The sequence below is a fragment of the Maniola jurtina genome, chromosome 10, assembly GCF_905333055.1.
Source record: "Maniola jurtina chromosome 10, ilManJurt1.1, whole genome shotgun sequence".
In the NCBI taxonomy this organism is placed as follows: Eukaryota; Metazoa; Arthropoda; class Insecta; order Lepidoptera; family Nymphalidae; genus Maniola; species Maniola jurtina.
Window position 1 is genome coordinate 10092116 of NC_060038.1, and position 23990 is coordinate 10116105.

The 23990-nt window shown below is 35.1% G+C and overlaps 1 protein-coding gene across 4 annotated transcripts in view; it reads left to right on the top strand.

Annotated features, from left to right (window-relative positions):
* Positions 1 to 23990, top strand: part of LOC123868648 (homeotic protein antennapedia) — a 283074-nt gene that overhangs the window by 146737 nt on the left and 112347 nt on the right. The window contains exon 1 of one of the 4 annotated variants that reach the window (XM_045911176.1): positions 13091 to 13470. The exons of the other annotated variants lie outside the window; for them this stretch is intronic. The gene's annotated coding sequence lies outside the window, so the exon portion shown is untranslated. Of the gene's footprint in view, positions 1 to 13090; positions 13471 to 23990 lie in introns of those variants that run through there. 4 annotated transcript variants of the gene reach the window in all.

Genomic DNA, 23990 nt, shown 5'->3' on the forward strand with positions numbered 1-23990 from the left:
TCGTCGACGAAGCTATGTACTGGAGGTAAAAGTATCGCTGTGTCGCTTCATGCGCTTTCTTAGCCGATCGGTGTTATTTTGAAGGATTTGTGGGCTCGGCATCGCTGGAAAATTTTGCTACTATTGTATTTTTTAGGGATTAGTTTACATTGAACTATGATTATGATACATATTCTTAATCCATCACATTAGAAGTTAGCACCTTGGTGCATTTCTTTACCTTATCTCTTGGTTTAGTTTTTAGTTCCATTATTATTTCAGTGACCAACTTTAATACACCTCTGTGCTACATGCGATTTAAATTAAATGTGTGCCATGTTATTACGAAGATACCTATGCCTTTTTCATGCTACTTCACTCCCGTGATTTTATATTTTTTTAAAGATCTTGTTGCGGCGTACTTAGATCGGAAGGCCGACCGCATACATCCACGCGCGAACAGATCTTTTGGGAATTCTTAAAATCTTATCTTATGTACCTACCTAGGCTTTGTATGTTAACGTAGACACCCCACGATCTAGTAAAGAACTTAGGTATAAAGAAATGCTGATAATGTCAGTCTTTTGATTAGGTACATAGGTAAGTAGATACTTTTATTAATTACTAGATGATTCCTGCAACTTTGTTACTACCTACTTACTTATTATATATATTTACCTACTTACTTACTTAGGTTTTATAAAACCCCCGTGGAAACTCTCTGATTTTGCAGGATAAAAATTGGTAGTCTATGCCTATTTCTGTGGCGCATCAAAATCGGTTAGGCGAATGGGTCGTGAAAAGTAACAGAAAGACAGATAAACACTTTCGCATTTATAGTAAGTAATTGATTTCAAGTAGGCACATATCATGGGTCTCAAGAAAATAGCAATACATTTAGTTTATAAATCCTGAATTAGGTAAAGTTTAAAATTAAATTCATTTTATTAAAATTTCATTGAATTCAAAACAATATTATCACGTTGATAGTGTATTGATGAATATCAAACCTTCTTTAAAATGTAGCTAACTATATCTACAATACATTTACGTTACACAATCTAAAACTCAGGCTGAATTTTCGTGAAGCGCTTTTCTCAGCTGCATCGCTGTATTCCCGCGAGGCCTCCCAAGCGTCGAAGATTTAAATGGATATTTAACTTTAGTCTCAAGGAACCCAAAGTCTATTGCTTTTAACGTCGTCCGACTCGGGGAGCTTTTTCTTTGAAACTCGCGAAGCTTTTAGCAAATGTTTTTAAAATGCCTGCTTTGGAAAAAGGAGAAACTTTTCGTTTACTTGATTTTAATCCCTTGTGATTGTTCAAGGACGTTCAAAAGTGAAGCTTGAACTGTGTTTGGAAACAAGAATTTATTTTCTTTTTCTGGAGAAACCAATTCATTTCAGTGTCCTGGTCATACATGCATCGGCAACAAACCTTTAGGTGGGTAGGTACCATAGATATAATATTTGGATTTCTGTGGTAGGTACATATTATACGAGTACCTATCTACTAATGTACTAACTTATTTTGCGACCCCAAGAAAACGGAATTTGTTTTTAGGAGACAGCAAATTAATTAACCAAATAGGTAGGCATATATGACTACATATTTACCTACCTTTCTAGGTAGGTAGGTGCATATTATATGTATTTCTTTCCAAGTTACGAAAACATTGGTGGACGAGTCTGACTCTCGCCGGTTTTTTCATCATCATTCAACTAGCAATTTTAAAACAGCTTAGTGTAATTTTGTACAGAGTTTCAAATTATGTGTTGTAAAATATCTAATTAGTCTAGTTAATTTAATTTATGTAGAGCTGTTCATTAAGAAGATTATGCATTTTATTACCTTCCTACTCACACAAATAAGGTTACGAATAATATGTACCTACCTACCTAAGTTGTAATACCTACTGAAACTATCTGAAGATAATTTTCTGTCTATAATGTACCTATTTGCTGTTTATTAAGAAACTTATATGTCTTCAATTAATAGGTATAGCTCCGACATTATAATAAAAGAATACAAAATATTTATTTCATGTAGATGGTGCTAAAGATAAGTAAAGACTAACATATTATGTAGTCATAGGTGCATCTTTCTTTAAAAAAACATAGAAAAACAGATAGATAGACAAGCAGGTGGTAGGTAGATACTAGGTACCTAGTGTTGTGTTAGCCATGGTTTCAGTGCCTAGATAGAGGCTAGAGCATTAATCTTTATGTTTTCATTATAATTGAGACACATATTTTAAAGAAAACACGCCTGGTCATTGAACTATAAAATATATTCCTAACATCTAAAAAATACCCGGTTTCGTAAGCTAACCTGTGCGGGCGTAAAAAAATTTATGACCGAGGCGAAGCGCCTACGTACGAACAGCTTCGGGTTCGCTTCCTACTAATAATTATCATTTTAATTAGCCGAGATATAATCGCACCGAAACTATTGTTTAGAATCGCTCGCAGAGAAAAAACCTTGCGTAAAATACCAAAAAAAAATATTATTACTCACAAAAGTTTTGTTCAAGTTCGCAACTGATTAAACTGGCAACACTTTTTTTGTGCCCCGGCACTTTATCATAGGTAATTCTATCTTAGACAGTTGATATTTGCAATTCTCAAAAGTCACCCGCTAGGTAGGACTTTGGAGTGATCTTTTATTTATAAACTAAGGACCTGTGGCCCCTACTAGTGTTACTGTAACAAAAAAATAATTTTTATTGTAGGTCAGTACAAAATAAAAATAAAAGTCATCAGTCATGACTCACTGACTGACTGACTGATCAACGCCCAGCCTCTTGGACCTACAAAGCTGCATAATGCAGAATATTTTTCCTCACGGAAAAAGGATTTATAATTTAGCCGGTTTAAGGCAGTTTAATTTAGGCAATTACTAGTTAGGTGTAACACAAAAGTAATTTCCTATAAGCTTACTGGTATTCATTTAAAAAAATTAAGGCTTCTATTATACCTAAGTAGAATCAAGTATATTTTTGTTTATAACAATGACTTCTATGTAGTATACATAGAAGTCATTGTTAACAAACGTTGTTAACAATGACTTCTATGTATACTACATAGAAGTCATTGTTTATAACCCTACCTTACAAAACTCTAAAAAAATTGTTAAAAATATATTCAAAGATTTATTGTAAATCAAAAACCTATTTTACCAAAATACCTATTTATAAATTCCTCTCAGTACCTAACTCTTATGCAAATTATACAATATTTTGTTTTTCGGAGAACACATACTTAGGTATTATTTTTGAGTTACACCAAATAAATAATTAAGTTGCTAAAACAGATCGAGTTTATACCGTAACATCCACAATAGTAGAAGCATGTATAAGGCCGGAAACCACGCACAACAGACGGAAACGTTTAAGTGCGGAAACCAGCCCAGAGAGAAGAAGAAGGCCGGAAACCAGCGGGTGTTCTCTCCCATAATTATATTCACGGCTGATATTTTTGAACTTCCATGTGAGTTCTTTATTTTTTCGGTTTTTTTTCTAAACTTTGTGATTTACGCCGCGAGTCGGATTCTGTGAATGTCGGTGAGTGTCGAAAGCTTTATACGACTTCCAAATTTATTTTGTTTTAAACGATCCTTTGGTATTGTCTCGCGCATTTTTAGATGCTCCTAGTTTTATACACGGAATGTGGTTATTCTATAGTGAGAAAGAAGGAAAGAAAATGGATTTATTTGTTGTTGGTGTCACAGATAAAAACAAAGCATACAAATGTAGATACATTTTCATCTGTGACACCACCCCAAATGGGTGTACAGCTCAGCGTTATGTCTTGCATCATTTTAAAATGCAGGACGCTGATTTTCAGCTGTGAAAATGAATGTAGCTATTATGGTACATTATAATGTAGGTAGCTTTGTACCTATACTTTTATAACCTATTTTTTAACAATTCGATGAATTTATGATTAACTCATCACTGAAGCACAGAATATACTTAGATTAACTACTATTGGACCATATTTGTTTACAAATAAATTAAATAACATGCTTTGCATAGCATGCTCTACTACTGAATGCCTACCTACCTACCTACCTGTATACCTAGATAAAATAGTCAAATAAACCTACAGATTGAAAAAAATTGAATCTAAACAAATTGTTGCCCACGACTTCGGTTTCGGTTCGGTTCGGCCATCGGATTTCTTCAAGTCAAGAGTTAATAGACATCTAGGCAAACGCGCTCCATCTTCAGCTGCATCATCACATGCCAGCAAGTGTGATTGCAGCCAAGCGCTAGCTTATATACCTAAATATAAAAAGGCCCATAGGTACCTACTTATCCACGATGTATAAAAATTAAGGGTAAGTAAGTAGGTATCGCTAAGGTTGCTATAGAAAATCCACTAGCGAGGTTCAAACATGGCTGACGTAAATCTTTTTCCTTTCGGACCCGGAAGAAGTGCAAGGGAGCGAAAACTAACAGAAAAGAAATAGGTTCACTTCTGGTAGCACTCGAGTGAACTAATTGTTTTAGTTGGGAAATATGTGTGTATGCACAAGATGTATGAGCTATCTCTAACAATCTGTATACCATACTAAAGTTATGTCAATTTTTTCGTTGTTTAGTCCAGAAAACAAGACTAACAATTTTTGCCTAACCTTGCCTATAGAAAAATTTCTACAATATTTTCTCCAATAGGTATATCTATTTACCTATGACTTATTTCAAGCTCAAATGTTAGTTGTTTATGTTAGTTTCAAATTAACAATAAATTAAAAAATATTAATAAAAAATAGTTGAACGTTTGCCAAACTATTTATTTCTAGTCTAGTTCGATAACCTCGGAGATGAAGTCGTAAATAAATTATTTTAAAACGATAAAAAAAATATTTGAGACCCTCACAACAATACTTTTCATTTTATAATCAGGTAATTCACACAGTACTTATCTTCATTTTTCGAAACTTTTTTAGTTTTGTTGATTTGCTCCTCAAAAATGGGGCGCACATTAAAAAATCATTTATTCACGTTACAGGTCCGAAATATCCGTCACAGAAATTCAAATGTGCACCAAACAACTTAATGGGTTCAGTAGATTCAGAGCAAATTGGCTGTGACAGACAGACAGACACACGACTCGTCCAAGGGTTCCGTTTTTTCTTTCAGTCGAACAGAACTCTAGGAAAATATTGATTAATTATAAATCTCAATTAAACAACAGTGGTAATCAGAGACGACAATAACCTAAGTTAATACGAGTAATCCAATTAAAATTTCCTTCGACTTCTGTCCTGGGTTGTGTTACAAATTCATATAAATCTCTTCGAACTCGTCCGACAGAAATAGCACTTCGTCCGTTCATAAATCACAGTCTATTTAAGCAATCCGAAACGAAAAATCAAAAATAAGCCGCTTACATATCGGTTTACACATAAATACCACATAAAAAATCAATTACAAGCTTAGTCAATGAAATTTCAATTTTTAATGAAGTTTATAAAGAAATGATTGAGATGATAGCCTTTTAAAAACTTGTTTTGATATGCAGAAGATATATTTATTGGCACTTACAAGAGTAACAAGTGAACCGCTGAATGAAATTGATGCTAATTTATGAAAGGCGCAGAATCCGAGAGATAATATTAGACCTGTTGCTTTGTTCTAGATATTTCGTGCCATAGATATGTTTTGATATTCCTTACAGTTTGGGCGTCTTACGACTCCATGCGTTTCGATGAGCAAGCGTGGGAATGAAACCAAGCGGAATGTCAGAGGAAATACAAATCAGTTAAACCAGTTTAAATGGTGAAATCTGCGCCACAAAATTAATTTACAAGAAAAACTCACCGATGTCTCGATTTTATCTGGGATTTTGCGCGCTTTATCGCACCAATAAATGTCAGCCACCGATCTTGGTGACATAATTATCGTGAGTGATAAATTCCGGGCGATTTGATTTGTTTCATATTTTTGTTAATTTCATTAACATACCCATTAAATAAACAAGCATAAAAAGTAAATATTTATCTATGCTTTTCTCGGTCAGACATATTTCAACACATTTTATTTTTATATGTAACAAACATTCAAGAAATAAACATTAAACAAAGTGGAAATAGCTGTATTTTTTATTTTTGGTTCCATTTTTAAAATATTTTTCTTTCAAATCCTAGTTCCTAATTACCTATTTATGATAGGTATATCATCACGATCAACCCATCACCGGCTCACTACTGAGAATGGGTTTCCTCCCTGAAAGAGAAAGGTTTACGCCACAGTCCGCCACGCTGGACCAGTGCAGATTGGCAGACTTCACACATCTTTGGGAATATTATGGAGAACTCTGAGGCATGCAAGTTTTCTCGTGTCGTAAAGTGTCGTATAAATTAGGATAATCTTATTAAATAACTGCTCTTATTTACATTATAAATGCTCTTAAATAAGTTACATTCAATATACCATTAAATAATATCTCCAACTGGATATAAAGCTGTACGATGTAATTACCAACGTTTACAACCTTCGATAAGGCTTAATTAATACATCTCTTAACAACTGCTTATAATCATTAATATATCGTAACTTCTTTCAAAACGATCACGATATCTTTATAGCAAGTTTTAACCAATTAAGGTAGACATTTTTTTTGAAGTTCTTTGCTAATCTGACAATGATTTTTTTTTGAAAAAATTAAAACCATTACTTACAACAATATTATGGAAAAATGGACCAATCCATAATATATGGTTTATTTGTTTAACAATTAAATAAGAACCAAGCGCTCTGAGCGAAAAGAAAAGCATAGTTTAAAAAAAGTCTGAACAGCATTATAGGTATGTAGTATACCTACAGAACAGGCAGAATCTCCAGCATTATATTTGTTATAGGTGGATGATTAATATTTTATTGACTCTATATGAAATAAATTTTATCTGTGGCTTACGCGTGACGTCAGTGGATGAAAAGGAATTCCGGAGTGTAAAATATGACCGATCGGGACGCGGAGTAGGTAGGTGTTACCACTATTTGGTTACATACTAAACCAGTTTATCAATTACAATCAGGTTAGATTTACTTAGTCGTTTTTTTTTTCAATTTATTTATTCGATTGTTCGTTTCATACGTGATGCTTAGATGGAGTAGGTGAGTGAACGTACTAAGTAGGCGCGTGTTCGAAATACGAATTCCGATCAAGCATCTGTGTTTAAAAAAAACGAGAAGTGCGTGGTGCCACGCGTAGCCGTACTTTTTTAACCAAGATGAAGGGTTTGTAGAATCAGAGCTTGTAAGTAGAGTTATTTGTTATTTATTGTTATAAATGTGATATAGTCAAGAGCATTTAAAAGCTATATACTTTGGACTTGGGATAGCTCTCATGGCCAGCACAAATCTAAGCTCAGCTAGGGGCTTGGCTCTACTAGAGATCTCATAACTTTTTAACAGTGAAAACATTATGAACTTGTGAGTCTTGGCAACATTTTACATGAAATGTTTTTGGTGGGATCTATAAAGATTGGTATAAGGGTTTTGGGGCAAAAGAAAAGTGTTTCAGGATTATTGGAAATTCCACCCCGTCAACCATTTTCGAAAATACCACTCGAGTAAAGCTGCAGGAGCTGGTCAGCCTGTAATATAAGTTGGATCTTTCTTTATGCTATGTTATTTCGTGGTATTCTTTTTTATAAAGACGCGTGAAATATCATAAAACTTTTACTTATAAGGATGACAGAGAAAAAATACGATTTACGATGACGAAATTTTCATATAAATGGCTATTTTACAGTTACTTTGGTACCGTTTGGCCTGTGAAGCGTTAGACAAGTTCCGTAATTAATTGTAAGAGCCGATTGTACCGACGACAGGGGAATGATCCATTAGATTTATTGGCTCTTATGTTCTGATTCAAGATTGCTAGCTGTTTGCAAGTTGTACAGAGGCGTACAATGTGTTGAACTGGAAAGAAATTTACGAATGAGGAAAATGCACACTGTTATTGGGGAAATAATTTTCGTACTATTTTCGTGAAACTATAAAATTGGTCAAGTGCGAGTCAGAGTCTGGGAGTCGGGTTCTGAAATAACACTTTTTTTTTTTTTGTGATGTAACCACAAATTCAAGATTTTCGATTTTTTTCCTTTACTTATTTGTGCTACATGTCATTGCTACCTGCGTTTCATGATTCTAGCTCAACGGAAAGTACCCTATAGGTTTTAATTTCCCTAGTCTTGACAAACACCACCGACATACAGACAACGAAGTGATCCTGTAAGGGTAGGTACCTCTTTCCTTTTGAGATAGGTACAGAACCATAAAAATTAAATGCAGCATTTTTGCCTAAACGTATAGATAAAAAAATGGACGGTCATAGACGTAGCACAAGCCACTACTTGTTTTATATAGGTACAGTTTCCAAAAGATTTTTTTTAAAAACCATAACTTTTTACGCGGACAAAATATTGCGGGTGTCATCTAGTTAACAAATAAAATTTGTACCAAAGTATTAATAATAAAAAATAATAAAAAAAAAATTTGATGACGAAGCAGAAACTATAAACAAATTAATGAACATTTCTTTTAAATAATTCACCTTACTCGTCGCTTTGTTATTTAACATTAATTATGTTTTTCATTACACATTTTTATTTTATCCAAAGAACGTAAGCAAATTAACTAATAATCGCTTTCAATAAGGATATCGTGCACGCATATCGATAAGCTATCTATCGATATTCGCTACAAAAATCGTTGGCACATACTTAATAAGCCCCATACACCTGCCGTATACATATTCATAAGGTATGTCGCCCAGACAATGTCGCTGATATTTTCACTACTGTAATGGTTTCGTAGAAATGAAATATATGTAAATAAATAGCAAAATATATAATTAACGTCAGGTAGGCAAAGCTCATACAATTTGGTTTTAAAAACTGAAGACAAATTCGTACGCTTGTGTGTGAGTGTTACCTACATTACTTACAATGAATTAATGTACTCATATACATATAAATTTGGTACCTAATAGTATATTACTGGCCACGTCTTCTTACATAGGTACCTACTTATTTATTACAAAACATGAAAATATTTTTTTTTACATCATTTTGATAATTTGCATTTAGAATTTACGTCGGGTAACGGTACGATAATTAATTGAAATAAAATGTAGTCTTTCGTGTACCTATAAAACGTACCTAACTTCTAAATTACAGAACTAGACTTTACATCAAAAACGTCCGTTACACGACTGACATTCCAAAATTAGTTAAAAAGAACAATAGCGGGTAAAATGCAAATATCACCAATTAGAATTGTTACATAGGAACAATAAAGAAAAATGCAAAGGAGACTGATTCAATTTAAAATGAGTCCCGTCTCCGTTCCGCTTGGGCCTGCGTCGATCGGGACGAAATTGAAAAGAGAGCAAAAAAAAATGGGGAGTGGAATAAATAAAAATAGAGATCCCGCTACAGCGCAAGTCGCCGTTGAAATGAAAATAAAACAGCAAAACGCTTTTTGTGGACGAAATAAATTAAAAAGTGTGTCGCGATTTTGCGAGGGACAAACCGTGGACAGTTTTGCAGCTTGAACTCTATGCCTCGCTATGTTATTCCGCTAATGGCATTTGGATAGCTTTTGCATAGCTCTGTCTCGCTGGTTGATTTAGTGTCTATTATTATACTACCTTATCTAAGTGCTTTTATTTTATTTATAAACATAGTTACGTATTCGCTTTTACATCTCAATTAACAAAGCATTGTTAGGTACCTCTATATATAATGTACTTACAAAGATATTATGAAACTCCAGAAAGGCAAAGCTCTTCTCATAGGTACATACATTTCGTACTATAAAAATCGTAAGCTAAAGTGTAGGTATATGTGATACGTATAAGCACAGACGGCACAGATTACATAACTGATACCTACTAACATGCGTGTTGTTTACCTATGCACCTGTAAAACGACACCTATGAACATGCTTCAAAATATGGCGGCCAGATTTTTTATAACTATTAGGCTTGCGCTTGACTGCTATCAAACAAGCAGAAAATTTTGCTGTCTATGAAGGAGCGCGCCTGCCCAGAAGGTGCCTATGCAATTTTTTTTTGGAGGTAAGTAGGTACCAATATTTAGCTAAGGGGAAAAACAAAAGCCGCGAGGGCGTTACATATTAACATGTTTAAGTTGGTATATTATATTACTGAATAGATTAAAACTATAATTATACCTACCTACCTATACCACAATTAAGAACAATTATGGTAAGTAGATATTATACTCACAAAACATGTCTATATATTTTTGTGTCATATCATACACACAAATTAACTTTAACTTACGAGTAAGTATAAGTTATAAATCACTTATGTTGTTAAACACCATTAAAAACTTTTGTTTCTTGTAAGGAATACAAAATTCCATTTCACTAATTGATGTTTCATGTAAAATATGTTTATAAAAGGAAATCATAGTTAATGCAGTGAAAAACAGTAGACATTTACAGCGGGGAGAAAGTTTTACCTAAATTATATTTGTGGGTCGTCACGCATTCCGTGGAGGGGGCGATTAGAGGGGTCCTTTGAGCCCACTGCGAGGCGTATTCATAGATAGGTTGAATGTTGATTGGCATTACGGCGTTTCTTTATATTTTTTTATCAAGAACTATTGAAGGTTTTAGTATTTTTATCGTAGAAATAATGCAAAACACTGACAAACTCTTGATAATTATGTAAGTAGGTACCTACTTATCTACAGGATGTCCAAACTCCAAACTGATCTTTGAAACGTTTTTTTATTATTACGGGAATGCACTTCTCAAAGTGCTTCGATTTGTTTTTGTTCCTAATAGTGCGAAAATTATGCAAAATTTACTGAGTAGAGATAAAGTTATAGGTAGGTACTTACCTACTTACTGCTACATTTTTATTTTTTTAGTAAAGATGCACCATGTCACATCGTTTTTCTTACAATATACTTTGAGATTTGGGTATCATATTATTATCTATTGTTTTTTTCTCAGTTTGTTTGATTTAATATTACTTACCCTATTGCGTTTGGTTAACTTTATTTTGAACTTTATTAAAGTACACATTTTGTACTAACTTGGAATAAAAAAAGGAGCAATTAATTCAATATTCGGGTAGGTACTCACTACACATAGGAACCGCTTGTAATCCAACCACTACTTAGTTGTGGGGGCAATCGCTCTATATACCTACCAACTAACAACCGAACACTTAGGTCGGTGTTTTCTCTCGCATCGCATACCTACTTAGCTACTGTATCAATGGCAAAGTTTGTAAGGCCAACTAGAAATAGCTAAACCACCGATTATAACTAATTAAAACTAAGTTAGGTATGTACCTGTGTATAATTGAATTAGGTATCTCTACATTAATTGTACCCACTTATTACTTACCTACCTATGACATAACACACCCACATCTACTAAGTACTATATAAAGGAAAAAATACAGTAAAAATATGTATCTACCTATAACTTATTACGTACCTACCAGTATCATGGGTCACATCGTGGTCACATCTACTTATGATTGCTGATTATGCAGTACTAGAGGATGCCTGCGACTTCGTCCGGAGGAGGAATCCCGTGGGAACTCTTTGATTTTCCGGTATAAAAAGTAGCCTATGTCCGTCCCTGGGATATAGGCTAACTCGATATCTTTCGCCAGAATCGGTTAAAATGTTGGGCCGTGAAAAGGTAGCAGACAGACAGATAGAGACACACTTTCGCATTTATAATATTAGTATGGATTACGTGAAATAGGCAGTCAAATTAAAATTACACTAAAGTCCGGTTTTTACGTAAGCTAAGTGCAAGGGAGTTGTGTTCAGTCGACCAATCAGGTTTAAAAGATGATGTGATAGTTTTTTCACGTCATCTATTAAGAATTCGATTGGTTGACTGAACTCATATCTTGGCTCCACTTAGGTGGAAAATGAGCCTTATTCAAGGAAGCTTTTAGTTAAAAGATAGAGTATTTTGTAATGTGATGAATATGTAGCGTTAAGAGACTACGAGAGCAAAGTACTTACTGAAAAAGAAAGAAACAAGAAAGAAAGCAACAGAAAACGCTATCGCAGCAAGAAAGTTTTGTAAGAATTTTAATCAGGCTTTACCGGATCGCTTTTCTAATATACTAGGTATATTTATGTGAAATGTAAAGTCAATACAACCGATCTAAAGATCTGTAACGTAACAAATCAGATACGTAGAGAGGTAGAGTAGGTAGGTCCCTCAAATAAATGAAACAGTAGGTAAGTATAAAGAAAGTTTCAAATTGACTGTAGCACAAACAAAGCTATGCTTATTTTCAATTTAGGTAGATTTTTTAGTTAGATGGTACATGAAATGTATAATTTAAAGTAACCATACCTGTAATTATATGGCACTTAACTTTAAGTAGGTACTTAGTGGGGAAAACTTGAAAATGCAAAGTGGTCCAAACTAGCAAAACAGAAGGCATGAAGAAAGTTTGGAATGGATTGCAGCAAAAAGAAACCATGTAAGTAGGTAAGGCATGAGAAAAGGCTATCCCGTCTAGAAAGGTGGGCAAGAATTTCTCAAGTTTCATTAGTAGCATAAGATTTTAGTCAGATTGCTAGAACTGAAAATGCAAAGTGGTTCAAATTAGTAAAACGGTAGGTATGAAAAAGTTTGGAATGGGCTGTAGCAAAAAGAGAGCGTGTAAAGCGTGAGAAGATGCTATCCCGGCAAGAAAGTTAGAATTTTTTATCAAGTTTCATCAGGTAAATAAGATCTTCAGTTTTGAAATAAGCATTTCCGTGTACCTAACACATATTCAGTCGGGTGGCGCTACGATATTAGACATGGAAGAACTGAAAATTTAAAGTGGTCCAAACTAGCAAAACGTAGGTAAAAAGAAAGTTTGGAATGGGCTGTAGCAAAAAGAAAGCGTGTAAGGCGTGAGAAGATGCTATCCCGGCAAGAAAGTTTGGTAAGAATTTGGAGTCAGGCGTCCCTGGCGTGCGGGGGTGGCGGGGCGGCGTCGCGGCGGCGGCCGGCAGTGCGCCGCGCGCGGCCGACGCGCCGCCCGCCCAGCAGTCCGCTCGCCGGGAGCAGTCCCGCCCGACGCCCGCCGCCGCGATGTCACGCGCCCGAGCCGCCGCGCCGCCGACGCTCGCGCTGTGAGCCGCGCGACCACGTACGAAACTGAATAAGTTCGACAAATCCTCCTCCTACCTGGACCACTACATAGACCGAGTGATTCCCGACACCGGCCCCGGCCCCGGTCATAGTTCTATACGACTTTTTAATTTTCTAGTACAAAATTGTATATCCTCGGTAGAGAGATGAGATTAGTATTTTTTAAAGTACAAAATATTTGAAATATTGTAACATAACGCTATAGATTACCATTTAATAATATACAGGGTCAGTTTTGTATGAATTCATTGTGATTGTAGTTTAAGTCGCCGAAACAATAGAGCTCTTCATACCGTTTAGAGATTACTGGAATCATTTTAGGTAAGTTCTCAAGTGTGACCACCTGAAACTCACAATCATGACGGATCCTGTAACAATTGATTATAAACCAAACATTTGTGATGAACTACTAGTAAATAAAACAATAAATAGGTATGAGAACAAGAACAACAAATAGATACCTATTTTTGCTGACGTTGGCGGCTGTCGAAAGATGATTGTTGTCGAGACTCGACAACGGGTGAATGATTTAGGTATTATAGTAGTCTCCTAAATCACTTTTCGAGTGCCGGGCGACAAGACTTTGCTGCTCGCAATCCACAAATTGTTTGTGTCGCCCCTAACAATGTAAATTTAGAACGAACGAATGCCGAACGTAAATCGAACGCCTCGCGATTGTTTTGAATATACCTACCAATGAAATGTAGCAGTGCCTAAGACCTGATGAATGCAATGCGTTGCTATTTGTTTGTAAATGCCTACAATACTTTAAACAAACGATCATATTAATACAAATACGAGTACAGAAACCATTAATTCCAAGTCAAATAAAGTTCATAAGGCTGTTTGTTTAAACTTTAGTCACCAATGCGTTTCCTTCAATAAATCACTCATGAATAAGTAGGTAGATATTTAACAACTACTTATCCTACCTAATTTGTGCGCGAATATTACCTAATTTAATAGGTACATGATTAGAATGACTAAGTGTTTCCATTTCCATGTAGGAAGTTATCTATTTGCCTCTAGGTGACTGAAAAAGAAAATAAATCGCTTCTCACAGAAACATAGTACGTTTTTACCGTGAACTAACAAAATAACCAAGTGGAATATAAAAATTCAAGGTGCAACGCACATAGAGCCGAGACGCAACGTCTTTCAGACAACAAATTAAACTAAGTCTTATTTCCTTTGACATAAAGATGCTCCTGCTCCTTATCTTATTTGTATTATACTAGGCAAGTTATACGGTATGCCAAAGTGCATAAAGCTGAGTATTTATCAATAAGACTCGGCTCCACAACATTCATTGTCTACTATGCGTCGTCGGTCCCAAAAGTCTAAGCGTAGTTCATAGAGCTGATTGCGTCAAAGCTCCGAGAACATGTCAAAAGCTTCGTGTTTCTTCTAAAAGTTCTATATTACAACGGATATAGAGAGAGAATTTTATTGTGTTTGTGTATCTTTTAAGTCAGCCAAGAAAAATTGATATCGAAATGAAATGATCTGAAATGTACATACTTATTTACTTATTTCACATCGGATAACTTGTGCTACATATTATGACAATATGTATATGAGGACTCTACCACCGGTTTGGAAAGCACATTCTACTGAGAAGAAGGGCAAGAAGCCAACTGACTCTTTCTATGACAATATATAAAAGCGAGTAGGTAGGCATAGGTTCATTTAAGTGGCCATAAATAAGTTAAGTATCTCCGTAAACAAAAAAGCTAACAACGTCAATGTAAACATTCTCACATATACATTACCTAATTTGCAGCTTAATGTTGCATTAGGGACGCTTCTAAGCGCATGGGAATTTTCATTACAAGGGAAAATCTTATCTTGGCTTGATGATAAATAAAATTAAAATATTTATTTACTCTCGTGTCCCGTTAATTTCCCTCCGTATTATGAAACTACTCGGTAGGTACCCACGAAAAATTCAAAATCTCTACCCCATCATCATCATTATTATTTTGATGGCCTCCCTGGCGCTGGTAAGCGCTGTGGTCTTTTTAGTGGGAGGTCCCGGTTTCGATTCCTTGCAGGGGTTTGGAATTTCATAATTTCTAAATTTCTGGTCTGGTTTGGTGGGAGGCATGGCCGTGGCTAGTTACCACCCTACTGGCAAAGCCATGCCGCAATGCGATTTAGCGTTCCGGTACATGCCATTTAGAATCCAAAAGTATATGGGTTCAATAAAAACTCTCATACGTCCATAAAAAAATGATTTTTTACATAATATCATTGGCTACAGATAAAGAAGAAACATGCCTTAAAAAGGACTAAGTTAAAAGCACACATGTATAACATTTTTTTACTCATCAGAACAAAACTCTGCGGGTGTTCCCTTGCAACATAGCTACAACAATACGTACTGAGATAATTAAAAAACTTGCATTAAGTACAGTTTTCGTTGAAACAATTTCTTTTTTACCCCACAAAGTGACCAAAGCGTGCTTATTGCAGCGTTTTGACGCGCTAAAAAACCAAGAGACGGAACGCGTTTTGCATGTGGAACAAAAAGGCACTAAATCATATTCGGTCATTGTTCAGGAAATCACAAAGGAAATGAAGCTAGCCTAGTTTTTATAAAAGAAACGAGAGGCACCGTTGCACCGTTAGTGTGAGGCATTGTTATCCAATGTCTCTGAAAAGGTAACAATAAGTTTACCGTGAATGAGCTTGCGCAAGACTTTTTCTTACAAGATATTGTGTTGATGTTCGCAATATTGTCGTCGGGGTGGCAAGTGAAAGCGAGTGGTATTGTGAACTTGATAAGCGCAGCCACCCGCTAGTTCCCCATAGTAACCCATAATTCGAAGAACAGATAGCCGTTGGGGCCCCAAGGTGCTACAATAGCGTTTTCCCAATGGAAAGCGCAGCATTGGCTATCGCAGGACGCGCAGGGATCCGCTGGATTCAGGCAACGCAAAAGTCTCCTTAGAGCCACCCGGCTTGCATCCGACCTGCACCGCTTCGACTCTCGCGGTTAGTAGCTAAATGGACATACGCTCTATATATCAACTCCTACTAAGGCTGACGTTACGGAGTTGATGTAGTGAGCGTATGCCCATATAGAAGTCCATAAAATATATACCTAAGTACTACTAACCGAGGTACCTACGGGTCGGGTGCCGAGTGGTTTAATGAGCTTATGACCTTTAGTCCTACAAGGAACTATATACAGCAGTTGACGTCTTGGTTGACGATGACGACTACCCGCTTGCATTCAAAGCTTAGTTGATATGAACTTGTTTTGGTGCTTTAATCAATATTAAGTATGCCAATTTTAGATTCGATGTCTCTCTTGCTTAAATTCCAGAGAAACGAACTTTTCTGAATTTCTGAACTCAGTCCTGTGTTTCTCGATAACTGTTGACTTCTATCATGGGACATCAACCTTTTTGTCGCTGCTTACTAGAGCCAAGGATGTATACTTACATCGGTGCAAGCATGTTATTAAAAGAATCATCCAAAATCCATAATGTTTGTTTTTAACCCCCGACCAAATAAGAGGGGTGTTATAAGTTTGACGTGTGTATCTGTGTATCTGTCTGTGGCATCGTAGTTCCTAAACTAATGAACCGATTTTAATTTAGTTTTTTTTGTTTGTAAGCTGGCTTGATCGAGAGTGTTGCATTAATCCAAGAAAATCGGTTCAGCCGTTTGAAAGTTATCAGCTCTTTTCTAGTTATTACTGTAACCTTCACTTGTCGGGGGTGTTATAAATTTTTAATTTATACACTTGTTGCTAATCAATGCATCAAAATAAATGTCTCTATTAATGTTATCCATTATTTATAGCCTTATGCCAACTTTTTATTGCATACAAACCAAAAAGATGTTCTTTATAACGGAACTCCTCATAAAATGTTAATCACCGAGTTTCCGTTATAAATTAGAATAAGCGAAGGTTAAAATCCCATTAAAGATTTGATCTATTTTTAATTTATTATCAAATTCAATTAAATTTTAATCGGATATTAAAATATAAGCAAGGCTATTAAATTCAATAGACAGTATAATATTATACCTATAATTTCAATACCAGTCTAACTGGTAGACAAGTTCATACCAAACATAAATAATTAAGTAGGTATTTCTCTAGCAAGATGGTATTTTTTAATCCATTACCTAAATGTCTAGGCATTACAAAAAAAAGTACCTACAGTAGATACGAAAAGCAAAAGAATCAACTTACTACGTTACTAACAATTGAAAGATTCGTTTAAATTTTTTCCTTAACTAATATAAATCAATGGAGCTATCATGCAATTCTGATGTTTTAAAGATTGTAAAAGTAAGAAAACAGTTTAATATGTAAGTCTCTTTGCATATGAAGTGGGTTGGTATGTGTGTGTCAGTGTAGACGAATGTGTTACGCACGTGTGGGTGCGTGGATGAGTGTGTGTAAGTATTTATGTGTGTGCTTTCACGCTTCAGTGTGAGTACTGTGTATGAACGAAAAACAGCTGAAGTAGGTACCTACTCACCTAATTTTCGTTATGAGAGCAAAGTCGTAGGCATCTACAAGCAATTGAGACAGATCTTATGAAGCGTAGTATCTACTTTGGTATAGACTTTGCTTAGACTTTACATAGAGTTAAAATGAGCTAGATTTATGTATCTTACATAAATGAAACTGAATTGTTCTAGCTAGCTCTTAGTATCTCTTAGTTCTGAGCGAACTCAAAGTAGGTACGCTCCATAGTTCTCAGCCTCCATAAATGTTATGTAGCAATCGTTGACAAGTGTGGAGCCGTGACCTCGTTCTTGAGTCTTGTACCATCTAATTTTTATTTTCCCGTCCGATTTCCGCTCCGGCGTTACCAAACTGCGCATTCGTTAACTTAATAAGAATGTCGAAATAATTATTTTAAACGGATTTTATATTTGAGCGAACGATAAGTAGGCAGCTTCGCGTAAGCCCCCAAGGGTCTCAATTAGACTCGGTCGAAGTATCCCTGTAGAGAAAAAATACTGGCTAAAATAAATGTTTTTCAATAATTCGAGCAGCTTATCATTTGACTCTAAGAATAAAGCGGAAGGATCTGGGAACCCATTTCATTATTATATCAAGAAAATCCTACCATTATGTGATTAATGGAATGAGGTCACGACCCTCAGCAGTGGGAAATACGATGCAGAAAGAGATGGTAAATCAACGCCGGCTAAATGTTTAGAAGCTGATCTTAGAATAATATTATTCTAAGCTGATATTCTAAAGTAAAATTGTGTGCCTCACTCCGATATTTTTCAAATCAAAACTAATTTGTTGCACTGTACTTGTACTTAGGTATAGGCAGGTAGAAAATTTTGGAGAGACGCCTAGTGAAACATAGTAGAGTAATTTAGCTAAACTAAACGTGATTATCAAGGTCGTATTTAAATTGGTAGGCCACAAAAAAACAAAAACATAATGATAAAACTTCACCTTTTTATGTACAAACTGTTTAAAAGCTACGAAAACATTGAAATCACCAACAGCTAGTGCCATTTGCGTCTGAGTGTGAAATAAATCATTCCCAAAACGAGTAATTAAAATACTGGTGGACGCCAGAATCAGGCATTTTGAATTTACGCACGGCAGTGAGCGATGCAAAAGCATAAAAATGATATTGCACGGCCGGCGCAAATATGAACACTGCACCAGCGGAAAATTGCAATTGAAAAAAGTATACCTACGGCCCAGCAGCCCAAGCAGAATCATTGCTGTGAAGCTTTTTCGCGATTCCTGCAATGAAAAAGCATTGAGAAAACCGGGAGAAAGCTATGTCGCATTGATTGTGTTTGGGCTGCTGGAAACACTGCATTTTGTCCCATATTATTATCAACTTCAGCTTTTACAGGATATATTGCATGACTGTTTTATCCTTAATGGATGTGGATTAGTTCCTAACCTTACCTTCTTACCAACTACCAACCTTACCAATCTCAAGACACGTGTTGTTAAAAGGAAAATATAAACGGGAATAATGAATTATTTTTACAGCAACTATTTAGGTACCTTTTTGATATCGGACCAAAAATCACAAGAAGAAAGCAATTAATTTGTACTTTTTTATTGCGCTGTAAAAGTGCATAATTTAAAGCTTTTTAGAGCTGTAGTTAGTTAACTTTACTCACATATAATTTGTTTTATAGACTGCTTGAAAACATGCTAAGTAACTAACTGTAACAAAAATTTAATTAAGGAAACAGAAAGAATAATATTCTGCGAATGTAAATAGCATTAGGTAGGTATATCTAATAATTTATTCTACTAGTGTCCAAATAACATAATAAAACTAGATATCTAATTACTTTATTCGATGGAAGCATAAGTTATAAAATCGTCAATTCAAAACTATGCCGTTAAAACCGGAAAGTCTGGAACTACAAAAAAGTTTAGCTGCCAAAGTGACGTTACCTTGGAGCGATTATAAATCTATCGAATGTAGGAGAGCTGGTCACCTTTAGGATAAGGCTAGCAGTTAATTGGAAACATTTTTTTAAAATATAATTTACCCTTTGTAAATAGGGTAATGAAGAATTTAATAAAACACTCATGAATTTAAATAGAAAACTTTATTCAAAATATACGGATTCAATTATTACAATTTATAATTTCAGCATTTTCTAAAATTTAGCAATTGCATTTTGTTTGCAACCCTAATAAAATAATAAGCTAGGACAATCTTATGTTATGCAGATGAAGAGACAAAAAATAGTTTACTGATCCATAGAGTAAAAGATGAATTTATATTCGCTCAACAATATTCCATAAAAGTAAAAGATACTATTTTTAAGATTTTGCTGTGATAGAAGCTTGAGTAAAAGATTTTTTTAAATAAAATTCTGTATTAAATCTGGTATAGGGTATCGGTTACCGACTCCCAGTTTATTGCTACTATAATTTCATTATACCAATTAGGTTAGTAGTACGGGTTGTGAGAATTGCTTGTTGGGCTCGTAAGTGAGTCGTAAAGACGAATTTTACGAGCACCTCGTAACACACTCGAAGGGAATCGCCGCGTTCGTTTTTAACACACTGATTTATAGCTAAACAATGGTTACTTTTTTGGCAATAAACGTGTCCAAAAGTGTTAAATGATTATTTTGAATAATATAATTTTCCTGTTGTTACGTTTTAGGGCTATTTTTTATTATGCCCGCGACTTTGTACACGTGGATATAGGTTTTTTAAGAATCCCATAGAAACTCGTTGATTTTCCGGGATAAAAAGTAGCTCATGAGTTTATCCAGAGTATTATTTATATCCATTCCAAATTTCAGTCAAATCTGTCCAGTAGTTTTTACGTGAAAGAGTAATGAACATACACACAAACTTTCGCCTTTATAATATTAGTGTGATTAGTTAATTAGGTAAGTACATAGTATTTATTGATTACTTTAATTTTTTATCATTTCAATATGAAGTTCCCAGATCTCACATTTTCTGTGGTCTAACCACAAATTTTCACATTATTTTGTCCAACTCTAATCAGGTTTCTAACATTTTGATCCTATAATTTGCTGTCTAACAGTTTCCTTTCTTCTACTAAATTAAAATTGTTTAAATGCCGGTTATACCATTCACATTTAAAATGATAAAAGAAGAACGAAAAGGTTTCCTTAAAAAATTAAGAGAGGTAAACTCAATCGTCATATTAAAACAGTTTCATTTTTCGCATTTTGCACAAGGCCACTCCTATAACGACTTTAAAATTGAGTCAGTGAGTCATTCGATCACGTTTGATATCCTCAATCAAAGCCTACCTAAAATACTTTACCTAATTAAAATATTCTGGCTAGTCACTTGGTATTTTTAAAGGTTTCTCTGGTAAGTTATTTGTCAAGATAAGCATTTTGTTGATAAGGATATTACGATATGAGATTTATTACCATTTTTTGTAGTCATTTGTTAGCTCTATTTATTAGATCATTTTTATTCTGACCAGATACTAAGTAAGTACCTAAGTAGCGCCAGCAATTATTTTTCTCATTCAGAAGTAAAATCAGATTTTTGCTTAATTTAATCTTTTTGTTCAGATAATAAAACCACGCTGCGCTGGTTTCGATGAGGTTCACTTTTAATTTAATTTATTTTAATTTTTATTTAATTACTCACATTGCAAAGAAACTGCTGACTGAAATATTAACATACCTAGAGCTCGAACCACTAGATCTAGAAATTTGGAATTTTGAATGGATATTCTTTCTATAACGTAGACTTTTGACTTAGAAAGAATTTTGGGATATTCCAACTTTAGAAAGCCTCAGTCACGACGAAATCGCAGAAAACCGCTATTTTCATGTATCTAAGCAGGGAGAGATCAACAAAGTTGCTATAAAGCAAGGAAACATCGAACTCCATCTGGGTATATCTGTTATGTATAAACACAGAAGATAGTATAGAGGAGCCAATTAAGCAAAGCCAGCTCGTATCAAGCACATCTTTGTAGACAACAGTTTCGTGTCTTCTTACATCGCGTGACTGCAACTACAGAGATTCTTGTTGTAGGGCACGCCGACTATCTTAAGGCTCCTATCACACTGGAGTATGCGGAGCGTAGGTGCTTATCAGCTCAGGTACCTTACGCTGCATCCACGAGTGATATTATATATCGGATTATTGTACCCATTACAAGTTACAACTAGGTATTCGATGTGAACCTAGATTTTCTTTAAATGATGTAGATAACATTTTTATCTACTTAATTTACACGACTTGCCAAAAACAAAGTGTACATTTAGGTACCTATACCTACGTATTGTTTTTGAGGTTCATGTAGGTATGCCGGTTTCTTTATTCCACCGTAATTTTAATGCCTGAATAGATTAAGATGTATCCGGTATCGCGGTATCGAATTCTTACATCATTCCGAGTGACACTGGTTACAATTTTTTGAAAAAAATTCAATATGGCAGGAAGTCGTCTTTTTAATTTTTTTAAATTGTAATTACATTAGGTACTGTTAGATACATGTGACCTATGTGTAGCGGAAGACAGGTAAGAAAGGTGCAAAGGTTTCGATGCAATGCCTGATCGACGTTCTCTAATGGCTTTTAACGCCGCCCTAAGCTTTCCACGAAGCTTTCCTATCGTGCAGTATCCGCCATTGCTTGATTCTATGTAGTTCGAAACATAGACGACGTACCTATATTATGCATTATTTTCAGCAGTTTACGTTTGATTAAAGTGTGCTCCTGAAAAAAGTATAGTTATTAGGTACATTATCAAAGATTATGTAAATGATAAAAGCACGTGGATTTCACTTGTAGCTCTCTTCAGCAATGCGTGAGCCTCTGATAGGTATTGTAAAGTGAATATTTGACAAGAGCAACCGCCGAGTTTCTTACTGGTTTTTTTCAGCAGGAAAAGCATTCCGTACCAGTAGTAGATTCAATGGCGATTCAAAAGCACTTGTAAAATTTTATTTGAATAAAAAATCTCTATTCTTTCTTTATATCTATCTATTTACCTATATTTACTTTTCTTTAGTGTGTTCACAGCCTTAATTATAATGAAATAATCTATCTATTCATCATCTAAAGTATGGATGCTGTGTAGCAATCAAGACGTTTATGATGAAGTTTATGTAGCTCATCCGGTTAATGTCTTTATAAATTCTCTTTTAATTAAATCATTACGCTTATATTTTAACAGCCTCATTTGATTTAATAGTGAAATAGGTACATTGAGATAATAAGAACTGTGAAACATTTTTAAGTCGAATTGTTTCTTCATAAAATTCGTTATGTCGTTAACTCTACCTATTTATTATTAAAAGTACCATTAATGCATCAGGAGTTAATATTCCTCTTAATATCACTATAATAACCATAAACAGCCATTATCATCAACTCATTGCCAGCTCACTAGGTACTGAGAACGGCCGTCTCCTCTTAGAATGGGAAGGGTTTGGTGGCCACATAGCCCACCATTTAAGAAAATTATGCACACATATGTATTATACACACTATCAGGCATGCACGTTTACACAGGATCTTTTCCTTCAACATTATAGCAAGTGATACCTATATTTTAGATGCTTAAAACGCACATATAACACATTAAAATTAGAGATACCTACTTACTTAAGTACGTGCATACCCTGCCCCCGACCTCCCGAACAGGAGAAAGTCAAAGTCAAAGTCTTAACTCTTAACCACTTGACTAGGACTAATCCCTCAATAGTGATAAAGATGAATTTCCGTGAGTCAATAAAGAACGGGGACAACGGGATTGATTTTCAATAATTTTATTCAAATACCGTTGTCCCCGTTAAGCGGGACAGAGAACGGGAAAAACGGGATAAGTTTGTAATAATTTTATTGAATTCCCACTGTCCCCGTTAACAAGGACACGGCTAACGGGGACAACGGGACTACACGATGTCTCATACGCACAACTGGAGTGACGACTGACGCGAAAAAACTCCCAACAGTTGGTTGTCGCGTAACTCATAGCTGATATTCATATGTAAAATAGTAGGTACTACGAGATACAAAAAGACATACCTCATAAGTCATTTCTATAAGAAATTTAAATTACACGTTACATTGTAACTACAATTAATTATTATCTATACTTAGTAGAATGCGGTGCGAATGTTAGCAATCTCCTTACAGTCCACTCTAGGTCGTTTCAAAATGCCGTCGTAAGTTTTTGCTCGACGCATGATCACCTCCGGACCGGATTTCAGAGCCATATAAGTGATCAGCGACGCGTTAATGCTGCTTTTTGCAGCTATTAATATCACCCCCGCTGATAGTAATCAATATCACACAAGTTATTTTATCAACATGAATTGTTGATACGCTAACTTACATTAATATAACTAACATTT